This window comes from Triticum aestivum, chromosome 6A (assembly GCF_018294505.1).
Source record: "Triticum aestivum cultivar Chinese Spring chromosome 6A, IWGSC CS RefSeq v2.1, whole genome shotgun sequence".
Classification (NCBI taxonomy): Eukaryota; Viridiplantae; Streptophyta; class Magnoliopsida; order Poales; family Poaceae; genus Triticum; species Triticum aestivum.
Window position 1 is genome coordinate 259,266,402 of NC_057809.1, and position 18,088 is coordinate 259,284,489.

Below are 18,088 nucleotides of genomic sequence, written 5' to 3' on the forward strand. Positions count from 1 at the left end.
GAACTTGCCTGCAATGTTGATGAAGATGATTCGCACTCAAAACTCTTGATAGTTCTACTCGTCACACTCCGGTCAATCTATCGTAAGCAAGCAATAGTAACCACACATAAGCAATCACTCAAAGATCGGAGAGAACAAAGAAAACAATTCGGAAAACATCAAAACCAAGCAAATAACTCTTGCAACATAAAACAATTTCTAACAGTACCAAATTATGTGAATTTGGCCTGATCAGAAAGTTTAGGTCAAGAGCTTCGATTTGCAAAAAAAATCAACTCAAACGGAGCTACGAAACTCAAGTTATGATCAAACGAAGTTTGAATATGAATCTGAACGAAATTCAAAAATTTGATGTGACAGGTTCACTGGATAGGTGAAAACAAGACGAAGCTATAGGCGCTGGTTTCATCTAATTTGGATTAACGAGTGAAAAGTTATGACTATTTGAAAAATTAGGGCCAAACTGTTTTACGAAAAAAATAGCTGCGGTTAAGGTCTAACGTATAAATACGTAGACTAAGTGATAAACTAATTATTCTATCGTATTAGTCTAAAAATAATAAACTACGGAAGTATAAGAAGAAGAAGAAAAATACCTTTATAAGGGAGAGAAAAGACAACTTTGGAGAGAGGAGACAACTTCCAGAAGTCGCGCCGGAGAGGAGAAAAATATTTTTCTTAAATGAATCTAGTCAAACCAAAATATTGATTTAACCTGAATCGGATGATTTTTGGAGACTCTATGGGTCTATATTTATTGGTGGAAAAGAGGCTTAGGGTCAAAAGTTAAGCAATGTGGGACTAAACATAGACGAAAATATACAAAACACAGATGAAAAGAGATGCTCGCATCGCATGGGCTAAAGGCCTTCGGCCGGCCGCACGCGCACGCTGCGGCTGCGGTTTTTTTTTACAAAATTCGGCCTTAAAAAATAAATAAATAAATAAAAAGGCTGACTGGGCCTGGCCCATTTAAGAGAGAGAAATAAACAATGCGGCGCCAGAAACTATTATATTGCGCATGTAGGCGATAAATAAATATGGGTCGCACGTACAGTTTTTTTAAATAGAAATAGAAGGAAAACCGAATAACAAAAATAAAATAAAAATTTTATATAGGCATTTTATATATCAAAATTTTCAGAAAAAGATTTTCTATGACATGGACATTTTTCTAGCATTAAATAAGATACACACAAATTCTAATAATTCCAACAGTGCTCCTGCTCTAATAAGATCCAACAAAAAACATTTTAAAAGTATCAAAATGATTTTAAATTTATTTCTCTCCAATTTTCTGTTGTAGGGCATCATGTTACCCTAATTTCCATATATTTTATTTTTGGAGAAAAATAATTTGAATAAAACTCAAATAACTCCAAATTGAAAATAAATTCAAAAGAACTTTGAATTTAATTCTTTGAAACTCCCAACCCATATTTCATATAATTTTAAGAAGTCATTTTATCTTCTCTCATGAAAATCATTGAGCTGCACGAAGTTTATGAATTGAAATATTTCCAAATGAAATTCAATTATTTTCAAATACCCTTTCATTTAATTTAAATGGAAGAAGTCATATCATCTTCGCTCAAGGGTTTTGTATTTGAAAATAATTTGAATTCATGGAGATCAGAAAGCAAATATAAAAGTTTGGGAAAGTCCTTTTATTCCCTCTCATTTAACTTTCAAAAAGTTTTGAATTCACTCACTTTCAGACAATCAATTAAACAATCAATCAAATCTATCTATTTATTATAACATTCCAAAATTTAGAATTTTGGGATGTTACAATACAGCCCTTAGGGCATTGTTTAGACTTTGGAGTTTTGTTTAGATTAAAAGTTCGCCATAGCTGCAACTTCACGTACTTCGTTTCTGTCCAACGACCAGACCAAGACGTCACAGAACCCCACCTTGATCAATAAAGCTTTCATCTTATATTCGCAATATCCAGATTGCAATCTCGGTTTCTTACTTGTTCTTCGTTTGCTCGCAGGAAACAGGCCCTCGTGGTCAGGTTGATCGTGCTCCGGCGTGGTCAATAACCCCTCGGAGTTGGTTTAGCGATTGTTAAGGCGCGACGTCCTCGCACGTTCATAGTCAGATCGTCAAAGTCGACTTCCTCTAAAAGGATAGCCACTATCTCATCGAAAGACGGGCACCTTTCCCTCTATCAAGTGGTATCAGATTTCCAGGTTGCTCGGTGAGATTTTATAGTTTTTCGTAGTTTAGGTCGAGTCTGTTCTTCATATCCAAACCAATCTGAGCCTTTGCATAGTCTTTTTAGAGTTTTGCTTTGTTGAATTTGCGGTTGCATCGTCGTGTCGAGCTGCTGGTCTTAGCGTCTAGTCCCTTAGAGTTTCGAGTTCTATTCACAGGTTGTCACGCCGCTGCCATATACCACCACCAATCCGAGTCCACATATACCATTGCCATATACCACCACCAATCCGAGTCCACATATACCATCGCCATATACCACCACCAATCCGAGTCTAGATATACCATCGCCATATACCACCACCAATCCGAGTTCAGATATACCACCACAGTCCGAGTTCCACCAGATTCATCTCTGCCACCAGTCCTAGTCCGAGTTCAGTATTTGTTGCTTTGTTTTCGAGTTCCAGATCACGCCATACTCCGAGTCGTGACAGAGTAGGACTCCCCAACTTTCGAGCCACCCGCAGAAGAAAAATAGTTCCAAACTCAAAAAAAACTAAGTCTGGAAAATTCTGGCTAGGCAGTTTTTAGACCATTTGTAGACTTTTTTCGAAAAAAAATTGTTGCGGAGCAAAAAAAAAGAGGAAAAAAGTGCAAAAAAAGTGAAAAAAAGAAAAAAAATATTCAGAGTGTGCTCCTCCGTTGTTTACGTGTAGCGCCGTGATTTTGTTAGTGTTCTAGGCTTGCGTCTCTAGCACGGTCTAGCCTAGGACCAGCACAGTACCGTCGTTGAGCGTTTATTCGACTTTGCATCTATGAATTGATTATTGCTGACCCTGTTTGCTACCATATTATAAGCCTTCCCATCTCCGCATACATCTACGTCGTGTGTTTGACTCTCCCTGGTAATCGCTCTATCCAAGCTTTAAGAGTTTTGACTACGACGGTTGCCGATCACCGCCTGCTGCTGGGTAAGAACTAGTAAGAATTTGAGATTTGCTTGATGGATTTGTGACACCACCACCACCTCTTGTTAGTAGTTTGTAGGATCATATTCTTGTGTGTTTCTATTGTTGCTAACCATGGTAGGATCACAAGCCGACGAGACTGACAGGGAGAACATGACGAATAAGGAGTTGCATGATAAATTTCAGCAAATGATGAGTGGACAGGTGCAAGATGTGCTAAACAGATTTGAAGAGGCCACGGAGAAGATAGATGGCATGGAGAAGACGTTCGAAACAAAGCTTGATAACAGGTTTAATGAATTGCTCGCGCGTCTTCCACCACCACCACCGGCTGCACCTAATGCACCTCTACAACAACAACAACGACTACCTACACATCGTGAAACAGCCCTCCGCCGAGCGAGCCATCTCCCTCTTGCACCTGGACAAACTGTTGGTGCTGCTGTTGATACTTCTATGGCTCCTGCTGCTAATGCGGAGGAGGATGATTTTGCGGGAGATTACGAGGATGAGGTTGATCAAAATCAGAACTACGTGCCACCACCAGCACAGCAACCACCAGGTCGTCCACATGCAAATAATGGCAATGGTAGGGCTCACCCTCAAGTACGAGATCATGACCATCTCCCTAAACTAAAATTGAATATTCCACCATTTGAGGGTAGATATGTTCCTGATATATATCTTACTTGGGAGTTAGAAACTGAACAACGATTTTACAATATTCCGAGGAGAGACATGTTCCTGCTGCTGTTTGTGTATTCACTAGTTTTGCATGTGTTTGGTGGTCTGGGCATTGTAGATTATATCCTATTCCAGCTACTTGGGCTGCTTTGAAAAGTGCTATGCGTACTCGTTGGGTTCCACCATATTATCAACGTGAATTACTTCCAAAATTGCAGCGTTTAAGACAAGGAAAAAATTATGTAGAAGAATATTATCAGGAATTACAAACTAGCATGATTAGATGTGATGATTGTTACTGAGGATGGTGGGTATGAGTCCGCTAGTGACTATGACAAGGAGACTTTGGCTCTTATTACACGTGACGAACACGGTGGAGACGATTCTGATCATGAGACGCAATACATGGCTCCTAAAGATGCTGACAGGTATGAATGTTTAGTTGCTCAACGTGTTTTGAGTGTGCAGGTTCCACAAGCTGAGCAAAATCAGAGGCATAATTTGTTCCATACAAAGGGAGTTGTGAAGGAACGTTCTATTCGCGCGATCATAGATGGAGGGAGTTGCAACAACTTGGCTAGCATGGAGATGGTGGAGAAGCTATCTCTCACCACAAGACCACATCCACATCCTTACTACATCCAATGGTTCAACAACAGCGGCAAGGTTAAGGTAACACATACTGTTCAGGTGCATTTTAGTATCTCTACATATGCTGATTATGTTGATTGTGATGTGGTACCTATGCAAGCATGTTCCTTATTACTTGGTAGACCATGGCAATTTGATAAAAATTCTGTACACCATGGTAGAAACAATCAGTATACTCTTGTTCATAAGGATAAAACTATTACTTTGCTTCCTATGACTCCTGATTCCATTTTGAAAGATGATATTAATAGAGCTAATAAAGCAAAATAGGAGAAAAATAAGAGTGAAAATCAGATTGTGGCAAAAGAATTTGAGCAACAAATGAAGCCTAATAATAAACCATCTACTGTTGCTTCTGAAATTAAATTGAAAAGTGCATGTTTACTTGCCACCAAATCTGATATTGATGAGCTAGATTTTCGCAAATCTGTTTGCTACGCTTTTGTGTGCAAAGAGGCATTATTTTCATTCGAGGACGTGCCTTCCTCTTTGCCCCCTGCTGTCACTAACATTTTGCAGGAGTTCGCTGACGTCTTTCCACAAGACGTGCCACCGGGATTACCACCTATTCGAGGGATTGAGCATCAAATTGACTTAATTCCAAGTGCTTCGCTACCCAACCATGCACCATACCGTACAAATCCAGAGGAGACGAAGGAGATTATGCGTCAAGTACAGGAGCTGCTCGACAAAGGTAATATACGCGAATCTCTTAGTCCTTGTGTTGTTCCTATTATACTAGTGCCTAAAAAGGATGGTAAGTCGTGTATGTGTGTTGATTGTAGAGGCATTAATAATATTACTATTCGTTATCGTCATCCTATTCCTAGGCTAGATGATATGCTTGATGAATTGAGTGGCTCTACAATATTCTCCAAAGTTGATTTGCGTAGTGGATACCATCAAATTCGTATGAAATTGGGAGATGAATGGAAAACAGCATTTAAAACTAAGTTTGGTTTATATGAGTGGTTAGTCATGCCTTTTGGGTTAACTAATGCGCCTAGTACTTTTATGAGACTAATGAACAAAGTTTTACGTGCTTTCATTGAACGATTTGTGGTAGTCTATTTTGATGATATACTGATTTATAGCAAATCTTTGGAAGAACATTTGGAACATTTACGTGTTGTTTTTATCGCTCTACGTGATGCACGTTTGTTTGGTAACCTTGGGAAGTGCACCTTTTGCACCGACTGAGTATCTTTTCTTGGCTATGTTGTTACTCCACATGTAATTGAAGTTGATAAAGCCAAGATTGAAGCTATTGAGAGTTGGCCGCAGCCCAAAACGGTCACACAAGTGAGGAGTTTCCTTGGCCTTGCTGGTTTCTATAGGCGTTTTGTGAGAGATTTCAGCACCATTGCTGCACCTCTCAACGAGCTTACAAAGAAGGATGTACCTTTTGTTTGGGGTACCGCACAGGAAGAAGCCTTCACTGTATTGAAAGATAAGTTGACACATGCTCCTTTACTCCAACTTCCTGATTTTAATAAGACTTTTGAGCTTGAATGTGATGCTAGTGGAATTGGATTAGGAGGTGTGTTATTACAAGATGGCAAACATGTTGTATACTTTTCTGAAAAATTGAGTGGGCCTAGTCTGAACTATTCTACTTATGATAAAGAATTATATGCTCTTGTTCGGACTTTAGAAACATGGCAACATTATTTATGGCCCAAAGAATTTGTTATACATCCTGATCATGAATCTTTGAAACACATTAAAAGTCAAGCAAAACTGAACCGCAGACATGCTAAATGGGTTGAATTCATTGAGACTTTCCCTTATGTCATTAAACACAAGAAGGGTAAAGAAAATGTTATTGCTGATGTGTTGTCTCGTCGTTATACTATGCTTTCACAACTTGACTTTAAAATATTTGGTTTGGAGACCATCAAAGATCAATATGTGCATGATGCTGAATTTAAAGATGTATTGCAGAATTGTAAAGAAGGTAGAACATGGAACAAGTTCGTCGTTAATGATGGATTTGTGTTTCGTTCTAACAAGCTATGCATTCCAGCTAGCTCCGTTCGTCTTTTGTTGTTGCAGGAGGCGCATGGAGGAGGACTAATGGGACACTTTGGCGTGAAGAAGACAGAGGATATACTTGCTACACATTTCTTTTGGCCAAAGATGAGACGAGATGTTGAGCGTTTTGTTGCTCGCTGCACTACATGTCAAAAAGCTAAGTCACGACTCAATCCTCATGGTTTATATATGCCTTTGCCTGTACCTAGTGTTCCTTGGGAGCATATATCTATGGACTTTGTTTTAGGTTTACCTCGAACAAAGAAGGGGAGGGATATCATATTTGTTGTCGTGGATAGATTCTCGAAAATGGCACACTTTATAACATGTCATAAAAGCGATGATGTTGTTAATGTTGCTGATTTGTTCTTTCGTGAAATTATTCGCTTGTATGGTGTGCCAAATACTATTGTTTTAGATTGTGATACTAAATTTCTTAGCCACTTTTGGAGATGTTTATGGGCTAAGTTGGGGACTAAACTGCTTTTTAGTACTACTTGTCACCCCCAAACTGATGGACAAACTGAAGTAGTCAATAGAACATTGTCTACTCTGCTAAGGGCTGTTTTGAAGAATAATAAGAAAATGTGGGAAGAATGCTTGCCTCATATTGAATTTGCTTATAATGGTTCATTGCATTCTACTACTAAGATGTGCCCTTTTGAAATTGTGTATGGTTTCCTACCTCGTGCACCTATTGATTTGTTGCCTCTTCCATCTTCGGAGAAGGTTAATTTTGATGCTAAAGAACGTTCTGAATTGATTTTAAAAGTGCATGAGTTAACTAAGGAAAACATTGAGCGTATGAATGCTAAATATAAAATTGCTGGAGATAAGGGTAGAAAACATGTTGTGTTTGCACCTGGAGATCTTGTTTGGTTACATTTGCGTAAAGATAGATTTCCTAATTTGCGCCAATCAAAGCTAATGCCACATGCTGATGGTCCTTTTAAGGTGTTAGAGAAAATAAATGATAATGCATATAAACTTGAGCTACCTGCAGATTTTGGGGTTAGTCCCACTTTTAACATTGCAGATTTGAAGCCTTATTTGGGTGAGGAAGATGAGCTTCCGTCGAGGACGACTTCATTTCAAGAAGGGGAGGATGATGAGGACATCAATACCATTGTTACACACACAGCCCCTACTGTTACATATACTAGACCAATTACTAGAGCTTGCGCACGCTAGTTAAATTACCAGGTACTTTCATTTCTTGGTAATGATTCTAATGTTCATGAGAATATCATGCTGCCTAAATTGGATACATTTGTTTTGCTTACAAATGAAGGGCCTAGCTTGGAGAAGGATGAACATTCGAGCAAGAATACGCATGGAGTTGATGGCATGCGCAAGGGGATCAAGAACGGAGTTACAAGTGATGATTTCAGGACTTTGAAGCCACCATAAGGAGTGCATGAAGCCTTGAACGAAATATACAAGATGCCACTTCATAATATTCGTCCATAGGCTATTTTAGGTGCCGCGTCACCTTATTATTGGGCCAGGCCCATGTATTTTCGAAATACTTAAGTATAGGCTGTTTTTAGAGTCTGTATGTGTGGGGAAACAAGAGTTAGGGTTGGTTTCGGACCCCTCCTCCAAGGGCCACGAAATTCCCCCCTCTTCCTCCATATATACAGCCCTTAGGGTGTCGTTTAGACTTTGGGGTTTTGCTTAGATTAAAAGTTCGCCATAGCTGCAACTTCGCGTACTTCGTTTGTGTCCAACGACCAGACCAAGACGTCACAAAACCCCACCTTGATCAATACAGCTTTCATCTTATATTCGCAATATCCAGATTGCAATCTTAGTTTCTTGCTTGTTCTTTGTTTGCTCGCAGGAAACAGGCCCTCGTGGTCAGGTTGATCGTGCTCCGGCGTGGTCAATAACCCATCGAAGTTGGTTTAGTGATTGCTAAGGCGCGATGTCCTCGCACGTTCGTAGTCAGATCGTCAAAGTCGACTTCCTCTAAAAGGATAGCCACTATCTCATCGAAAGACGGGACACATTTCCCTCTATCACTCCCAGATGCACTTAGAGGGATTATGGACACACATGTGTGTGAGACGCTTACTGACCTATGCCACTTTTTTGATGCTATCTCTCAAAAGTCAATCAGTGTGAAGCAACTCCATAGGCTACAGGAAGAGATTGTTGTCATACTGAATGAGCTAGAGATGTACTTCCCGCCTGCGTTCTTTGATGTCATGGTGCGTCTATGTGTCCACATCGTGGACGACATCATCAACCTAGGGCCGACATTCCTGTACAGCATGATGTCGTTCGAGAGGATGAATGGGGTCATCAAAAGATTCGTTCGTAACATGTCCTGTCCAGATGTAAGCATAGCCTAGGTATATTTGACCAAAGAATGCATCTCTTTCTGTGAGAGTTATCTAGTAGGCACCGGAGACCCTGTTGTTGGTTTTCCCGTCAATAAGCACCATGGAACGCTCGAAGGCGAAGGTCACACCAATGGTCATAGGGGTGTGAATGTGTTATGATCGGGCTGACAAAACGACCTTGACAGGGCAAACTTAGTAGTGCTACAACACCTAGATGTGCTAGAAGATTTCGTGACACTGCGCAAAGAGACCATCGCAAAGAAGTACCGTGACCGTGGGGTGCACAGGACGGACGCTGAAGTAATTAGAGAGCACAACTCCACTTTCTTGCGTTGGTTCGAAGAGCGAGTCCTGGCTAATCCCCCGGAAGAGGACTATCCAAACGGAACTCTCATATACGCCTTAGCACATGCCCCGTTGACCAACCCCATGACTTATCAAGCATACGATATCAACGGATACACGTTCTACACGGAGGAGAAATATATAAACAATGATGACCAAAACTCAGGGGTGACGATGGGAGCCATGACCGGGAATGTAATTGAAAGATATTACGGAAGGGTCAAAAAGATATGGGAGCTTAACTACTCTGGATTGCATAGCGCGACGATGTTCCGTCATATGGGCTAAGAATGTACAAAGAGAAAACCAACATTTCACTACCATGTGTATACCCGACTCTGATAGCGGTACCGTCAATGCCACCGCCAAAAATGAGCCATGGGTACACGCTAAACATGTGACACAATGTTTCTTCGTAACCGACCCGATCAATCCCAGCCGTGTTGTCGTGAGGAGAGGCAAAAAGAGCATCGTCGGAATGGATGGAGTCGCCAACGAGGAAGACTACGACCAGTACGGTGATCCTATGAGGGAAGATGATGTTGATGACGATGAAACATACGTCAAAAGAAGAATGAAGACTACATTACCTAAGAAAGATCATCATCCCTGGAAAAGGAGAAGTCACGGCCATGGGCTCAATTATTCGACAATGAACAAAAGAGGGAAGAAGATCAGCCTGAAGCATCGTCGTCGCCCAAGCTGACAAACTAATCCACAAATTTTGTGTGTGTCTATTTTGTATACTGCCGTTAGCAGTCAAATGATGTAATATATATTATACTAATTATTATCCGGAGGGTAACAGTGGTATTTCTCCAACGACATACCACATTAAACCCTAGCTAGCTAGAGCTATATACCCCTACTATACAAACTTGTACAAATGCAAATGAAAGATAAGAAGAAGAAAAGTGCAACTGAAAGAAAAAGAAAAAGGAAAAGAAAAGGAAATGAAGTTTTGCAAAATGAAATGAAAGAAAAAGAAAAAGGAACTAATAAGTTGTGGAAAATGAAATGAAAGAAAAAGAAAAAGAAAAAGGAAGGAAGTTTGTTGAATATGAAGAAAAAGAAAACGAAAAAAATAAAAGAAAAAGTTAGCAGTAGCGTTGTTTGTGCTGGGCAGCGCTATAGGTAAGTTAGCTATATCGCGTTTTGCTGCCCCGCGCTATAGCTAACTTAGCTATAGCGTGTTTTGCCACACCGCGCTATAGCTAAGTTGCCTACACAGCACGATCGAGCCACACTTATCTCTTTCATCTCTCTCACTCTCGCTCGATCCCCTTTCTCTGAGCTCCCACACCACCGGCCGCCGACGCCGCACCCGCCCACGCCGCCGTCGACGCGCGCCGCACCTGACCCCGACGCCGGCCACTGGCCACCACCGAAGCCGCACCCTCCCACGCCGCCGTCGACGCGTGCCCCACCCAACCCCGATGCTGGCCACTGGCCACCCCGACGCTCCCTCCACCCATGTTGCCCCATGCCCTAGGTCCACCCCGGCCCGGCCCCTCCCCCCGTGCCGCCCCTCCCCCGAGCATCCCCCTCCATAGGCCGGCGCCATCTTCTCTCCGCCGGCAGGTCTCTGTCTCTCTCTCTCTCTCTGACCAAATTTGGTCTCTCTTTGCAGATCTACGAGGAGGAGAAGGACGCACCCCTCTGCCTCGGCGACGCCGACCTTGATCCCAACTCTGAGGTGTGCCAATTCCCTCCAACTTCGTATGCTTTTTTTGTTCAAATGCTTGCTATCCAAATGTTGATTCATGGGGTGTCCAAATGCTTGCTGACCAAATTTGGTCTCTTTGCTCTCTGAAATGCATGTTAAAATGCATGTTGTTAGAGTGTTAAAATGTCTGTTGTTAGAGTGTTCAAATGTCTGTTGTTAGGGTGTTCATATTGCTATTAAAATGCCTATTGTTAGAGTGTTCAAATGCTTGTTGTCAAAATGAAATGCAACGACAGATTGGTTCATGATTCATATTGTTGCTATCCATTTGGATTTTGTTGCTAGAGTAAATGAAAATGAGTGTTTAGTTTGTTGATAGAGTAAATAAAATGAAAATGAGCATTTTATTAGGAAGATTGTAGGTCCACAATTTATCTTGTGTGTCTACAATAATTGATCTTGTGAATACTTGACGCATAGGTAGATCACCGACGTGCCGCTCGACGACACTGCTCGAAGATCATTGACACCACACTCGCATCCTCTACAAGCAGATAGTGAGCATCCCAAAACCCACACTATATAGAGCTCTGTCCATGGAGATGCTAGAGGAGAGTACATGTGCATGTTGTTGTTGTGTTGCTATAGTGAGCATCCTATATTGTTGTGGTGCTGTAGTTGTGCCTGACTTTGGTTGTTTGCTAGAAATGTTTTGATACTATAGAATGATAGTGAGCATACGATTGCGAGTGACCTATGTTTTTCCGGAAATTTTAATTCATTTCCATTCCGGCAAATTTCAGGCGCTCTATATGTGCACTTTCTAGCAAAGGTCATGCCGAAATTTTCCGCGAATTTCGGCATGACTTGTGCTAGAAAGTTGGACATATTGAGGGCTCGAGATTTGTCGCGACGGGAATGAAACGACATTCAGGCAAAACAAATGTCACCCTTTTGTCATTATTCACTTTATTATATAAATCTCGACAATTAAATGACTACGACATTGAACCCTAGGAAACATGACCGACACCGATGAGGCCGGAGGCTCTCAGTCCCAATTAGGGCGAGCACACTCCTACCTCGACTTTCTGGTGGATCAAGAGAGACAGCAAGCTGGGTGTCAGGACCCCCTTGTAATGACGGACGACGATGGTGGTGGCGCCGACGCCGACACTAATGCCACCAATGACACAGGCACTGAGACTGGTGCTGATGATGTTGCTAACTACAGCACAGAAGGTGGCACCTCCCAAGCCAGTGAAGGAAAGAAGGAAAAGAGGACACGACGCCAAAATGAGCTCGGCACCAGAAGACTGGTGGTCATGGCGGTGCACCCCAGCGAGTTCGAGCCAATAGTTCCGTGGGAAGTGGTAGCGTGTTACAGCAACCAGCTAGCATGCATCCTACGGGATACCGCTAACATCAACACCATGAAAATACAGAAGAATGAACATTTGAAGAATCTGCTCCTAACTAGGTTGCACGCAAGATTCCTGTTTCCTGGTCAGAATGACGATGTCGACCCATGGGATGATGATACCATGAAAGAAATCAACAACAAAGCCCTAGGGAAGTTCATCAACACATTCAGCGTTTGGAAAACTAGGGTGAAAAAGGCGATTGAAGTAGACCATGAAACCTACGCCGAGATTGTTGGAGACAATCCAAAAATTATGATAGAGGACTTTGAAAAGTTCAAGGAGACTTGCAATGAAGAAGCTGCCAAGGCCAGGTCGGAGAGAGGCAAGCAGCTGCAGGCAAAGAACATGGGGAACCACCGCCTTGGAAGTCGTGGTTACATGGGAAAAAGGCCCGTGTGGGCTAAGGAGGATGCAGAACGTGAATGTCAGGGGATCCCAGACCCATTGGCTGAGTTCACCGACCAGTAGGAGCACGACTTCATCAGGGCCCGATTCTCGTGGGATCCCAAAAACGATTTTTTTCACCGACGGGCCGACTAGAAAATTCATGATATTACTGGTAATTATCCTTCTACCACCTTACATATTAGCTTCTGATCAATGAAGTCTACTACATTCTACTCGCATTCGTAAACGATTCATGCTCCATTTTGCAGAGAGAGCAACACAAGCTTGCGGCCGAAAGCGACTCGTCGAATCAGTTGACTCAGTCGTCGGTGAAGTACAAGTGGGACACTCCTTTCAACCAGACCAGAACATAATGATGGGACACCTGCCAGGCCAGCGGCCGCAATATGGACGTGTGCACGGCACCAGGGACGGTGCCACATGGAAGTACTATTATAACGAGGACTCCGAGGCTAGACGATAGAAAAAGAAGTTCAGTCAAGTGACTATCAACGAGAAGGTAGTGCCGGCGATGGAGAAAATAAAAGCTGAGACCAAAGTTGAGGTAATCCGGGAAGCGGTAGCTGCCTATAGAAATGATATGGTGGCTGCCTTTACAAGCTTGATTCCAACCGTGGTCAACTGGGTGCAACAAAATCCAAACGCGCCACCAACTGACTTTCCCATGCCCAGCTTCACCGGGGGCAACTCAATGAACACCGCACCCATACCCGTACCTAGTATGCCAACCGCACCCGCACCTACTCCAGCACCTTTCCTGCACCCAGCTCTCACAGCAGCCCTAGCTCCGTCTCTGGCATGAATGTCGGGCCATCGACACTGGCTGAGCTCGATGCCCTCACGGTAAATACGCGTCGCACTCTCATCAACTCAACTAATTAATTAATCTTCAGTTGCCATTCTTTTTGGATCTCTGACGCCGCACGTATATGTCTTTGTAGGCCGACTCCACTCCGTGCACCCTCCTTTACCACATGAAGGGCGGGTTGGTTGATGTGGGGAGGGCTACTATAGTGAAGCCCGAGGATCGATTGTTCCACCACCGATAGATGCCTAATAACGCCTTAAGGGTCTCCATGGCCAGTGTGAAAGCAGGCTATGAGGGTTTCCCTCATCCGATACAAACCGATGGAGAGGATGACGAGACCCCCACGCAGCTTGGCCAATGCAAAAATTGGCCGATCCTATGGCCGAAAAATCTTCTTCGTGTCGAGGTGGCCGGGAGCACACCAACGGGACCTCAGGAAGGTATGACCACAACCCCACCTACACAAGTACAACCATCGTCTGTGCTTCTTGCTGAGATCGAGAGAGACAAGGAAGGAGGGCCAACCGTTCCGGCAGATGATGCCATCTGCCCCATGGAAGAGGATATGGATCATGACATGGAGGAGGTCGATGACCCTCTCCAGTATCTCAATACCGGCTTTGACAACGAAGTAACAATGAGTCAACCATATGAATATGAGATGTATGTACCAGAGCCGGAACGTCCTCGGGAGTGCAAGAAGTCTTTGTTCATGCAATCCTCGCAGGACACGCCTCCAGATGCCGGTTCCACCCAAGCTCAACTAATTAGCCAGAGTCATCCAATGTTGAGCCCGACAACACTAGGGGTGGTGCTCAGGGAGGGTCTGACAGACCCACCAGCACCTGAGCCCACCAAGAAGAAGCAGAGGAAGAGACCGACGGCGAAAAAAATCCAATAAAGTTGGTAATGTTGGTTCTAGCAGCCAGCCGCCTTCAACCAAGGTTGACAGTGTACCGATGAAACATGTGCCATTAATCCATGTTGCGGGAGAGTCAATGGTACCGGTGAATGCACTAACTGCCATAACAGGGAATTTCAGGAGACTCCATGACCATGTGCTTTCGACAAAGAGAAGCCTCCTCGCCTCAGATGATCCAGGATATCCACTTTATAAGGTTCATGTGCCGAGCAGTTGCAAGATGTACGTCCACACATGCCCCACGAACCTCTTCTTCCTGCGATTTGATTACATCTTCCAGATGTTCCAAATGAGGACACTTGATTTTACGTTCTCCCACTTGTATGCGCTGCACATGAACTACATCGTCAGGAGAGAGCAAGTCACCGGTCTTGCGGTCACGGACCCATAATACATGCATGATGGCTTCTTGTCAATCGACGACACCAACCGTCAATATGCGAGTCAGTACATCAAAGAATTCTTGGTCAGCAATAAGGACAAAGAAACAATTCTCCTACCTTATCATCCCGTGTAAGTCATCCACGGATAGCACTATAACACATACATCCTTTCGTGCATTTCAATAACTACTTTGCACGCATCGAGGCTAACTTGATCATGTATTTTGCGCAGTGGGGGGTGTTGTGCGGTTCTCATCGTTCTTTACCCGCGTTACTCCCGCACTCTATATTTGGACCCATCGAAGAATATACAGAAGAAAGATTACACACACATAAAGTATGTTCTGGATAGAGCTATGCTGGGCTTTAGCATGCGGGGTGGCTACATCCAATGCAAAAAAACAAGAAAAAAATTCACTATAGGTCCTATTACTTGCGCTGGCGCCAGCTTTAGTCCCTGTGGTTACAAATACCCGACATACAGTCACCAAACTTGCTCTAGAAGGTCATCTATGGTCCATTGTATGATTTTCTATATGTATTCGCTGATTTGGCAGCTGACTGGGTCTCCACACGTGCGCTGACTGCCAAGTCATCACCACCTGGTCGGACCAAATCAAATACGCGTGGAACCAGGGTTTGTTTTGTAAAATTGCCATAGATAAATCAATCCCCCCGCCGGATCCCTCTTGCTCCCTTGTTCCTCGCTCACAGTGCAGTGCGAGTGTGTGCTCGGCGCCGCCCCCAACCCCACGTCCATCCCGCCGGCCACCGTGATAACCCACAAGTATAGGGGATCACAACAGTTTTCAAGGGTAGAGTATTCAACCCAAATTTATCGATTCGATACAAGGGGAGCTAAAGAATATTCTCAAGTATTAGCAGCTGAGTTGTCAATTCAATCACACCTGGAAACTTAATATCTGTAGCAAAGTATTTAGTAGCAAAGTAATATGATAGTAGTGGTAACGGTAGCAAAAGGTAATGATAACAAAATTAATGTTTTTGGTATTTTGTAGTGATGATAGAAATAGCAACGGAAAAGTAAATAAGCGAAGAACAATATATGGAAAGCTCGTAGGCAATGGATCGATGATAGAGAATTATGCTGGATGTGGTTCATCATGTAACAGTCATAACCTAGGGTGACACAGAACTAGCTCCAATTCATCAATGTAATGTAGGCATGTATTCCGAATATATTCATACATGCTTATGGAAAAGAACTTGCATGACATCTTTTGTCCTACACTCCCGTGGCAGCGGGGTCCTAGCGGAAACTAAGGGATATTAAGGCCTCCTTTTAATAGAGTACGGACCAAAGCATTAACACATTGTGAATACATGAAGTCCTCAAACTATGGTCATCACAGGGAGTGTTCCCGATTATTGTCACTTCGGGGTTGCCGGATCATAATACATAGTAGGCGACTATAGACTTGCAAGATAGGATCAAGAACTCACATATATTCATGAAAACATAATAGGTTGAGATCTGAAATCATGGCACTCGGGCCCTAGTGACAAGCATTAAGCATAGCAAAGTCATAGCAACATCAATCTCAGAACATAGTGGATACTAGGGATCAAACCCTAACAAAACTAACTCGATTACATGATAAATCTCATCCAACACATCACCGTCCAGCAAGCCTACGATGGGATTACTCATGCACGGCGGTGAGCATCATGAAATTAGTGATGGAGGATGGTTGATGATGACGATGGCGACGGATTCCCCTCTCCGGAGCCCCGAACAGACTCCAGATCAGCCCTCCCGAGAGGTTTTAGGGCTTGGCGGCGGCTCTGTATCGTAAAACGCGATGAATCCTTCTCTCCTATTTTTTTCTCCCTGAAAGTGAATATATAGAGTTGGAGTTGAGGTCGGAGGAGATCCAGGGGAGCCACGAGGTAGGGGGCGCGCCCAGGGGGGCAGGCGCGCCCCCCACCCTCGTGGCTAGGGTGTGGGCCCCTGGTCTTGATCTTTTGCCAGGATTTTTTATTATTTCCAAAAATATGCTCCGTGGAGTTTCAGGTCATTCCGAGAACTTTTGTTTCTGCACATAAATAACACCATGGCAATTCTGCTGAAAACAGCGTCAATCCGGGTTAGTTCCATTCAAATCATGCAAGTTAGAGTCCAAAACAAGGGCAAAAATGTTTGGAAAAGTAGATACGACGGAGACGTATCACGCCGCATGTGGGAGCGGGAGGCCGCGCTGCCAGGAGAGGATTTGGGGATTATTTGTCAACAGAAGCAGCAGGAAGCCGAGGGAAGTGCACCTCCAGCGCCGCCATCATGTTCATCGGCTTCCCCACGCCGCACTGCACCTCCACATTGTGGTGTTGAGGTGAGGTCACTCCTGCCGTGATGCCAACATCAGCAGCCCGCCCACGGCGCCGCCCAAGATGCCACTAAGGATGGAGAAGACGCTGGCCGTGCGCACCCCCGCGGGCCGAGGAAGGAGACGACGGTGATGTGGGGGAGAAGGCACACCACGTACCGCCTCGCCACCAATGCGATGTCAGGCTGCTAGACAAGGAGCACGGTGTCAACGCGGAGCCGGAGGAGCGTGATGGACAGGAAGGCGGTGACCATGAGCAGCGTGCGGCGGAGCAGCTCCATGTTGCCTATTTCATGCACCTGGCCGCGGATGGGGTCCCTGCCCGCTGCAGCACAGCACATCAGACCTGCAGAGCTGCCCCCCGGGCGACTCTGGCGAGGCGGCGCCACGTCACGCCCCAAGAGGCTCTCGTCGATATTGTCCTTGTCGGTTGCTGCCGCCATCGTCGTCCCATGAGCGATCACGGCGCGGCCTGTCCGAGACGGCGGCGACCGCTCGCGTGCGCCGGCAGGGGACGGCATTGCATCACTTCTTCAGTCATTTTGCTCCGCTCTGTCACATTGCTCTTCTCACACTGAGCATTCTCCATGGAACAAAGTTAATCTCCTTTTGCTAACCTAACCTTGGAATTCTAATTGTATGTTTCATATCACTGAAGATCAAATCTACTGACAACCTGACCTTGGAATTCTAATTGTATGTTTCATATCACTGAAGATCAAATCTAGTGACAATGTATCTAGTCATAATTTTGTCCTGGCAATGGCGAGCCATGTCACCCCATAAAAACTAAACCAATAGTACTACCCATATGGTACCAAGAGTACTGGTGAATGTTCGTCAATAAGAATCTTACTATGTCTAACCGTAGCTCTATGGCTGCCAAAGCATCGTGGCTTCAAGTGTGATGAAACCAAGGGAATTCATGAGCAAGTT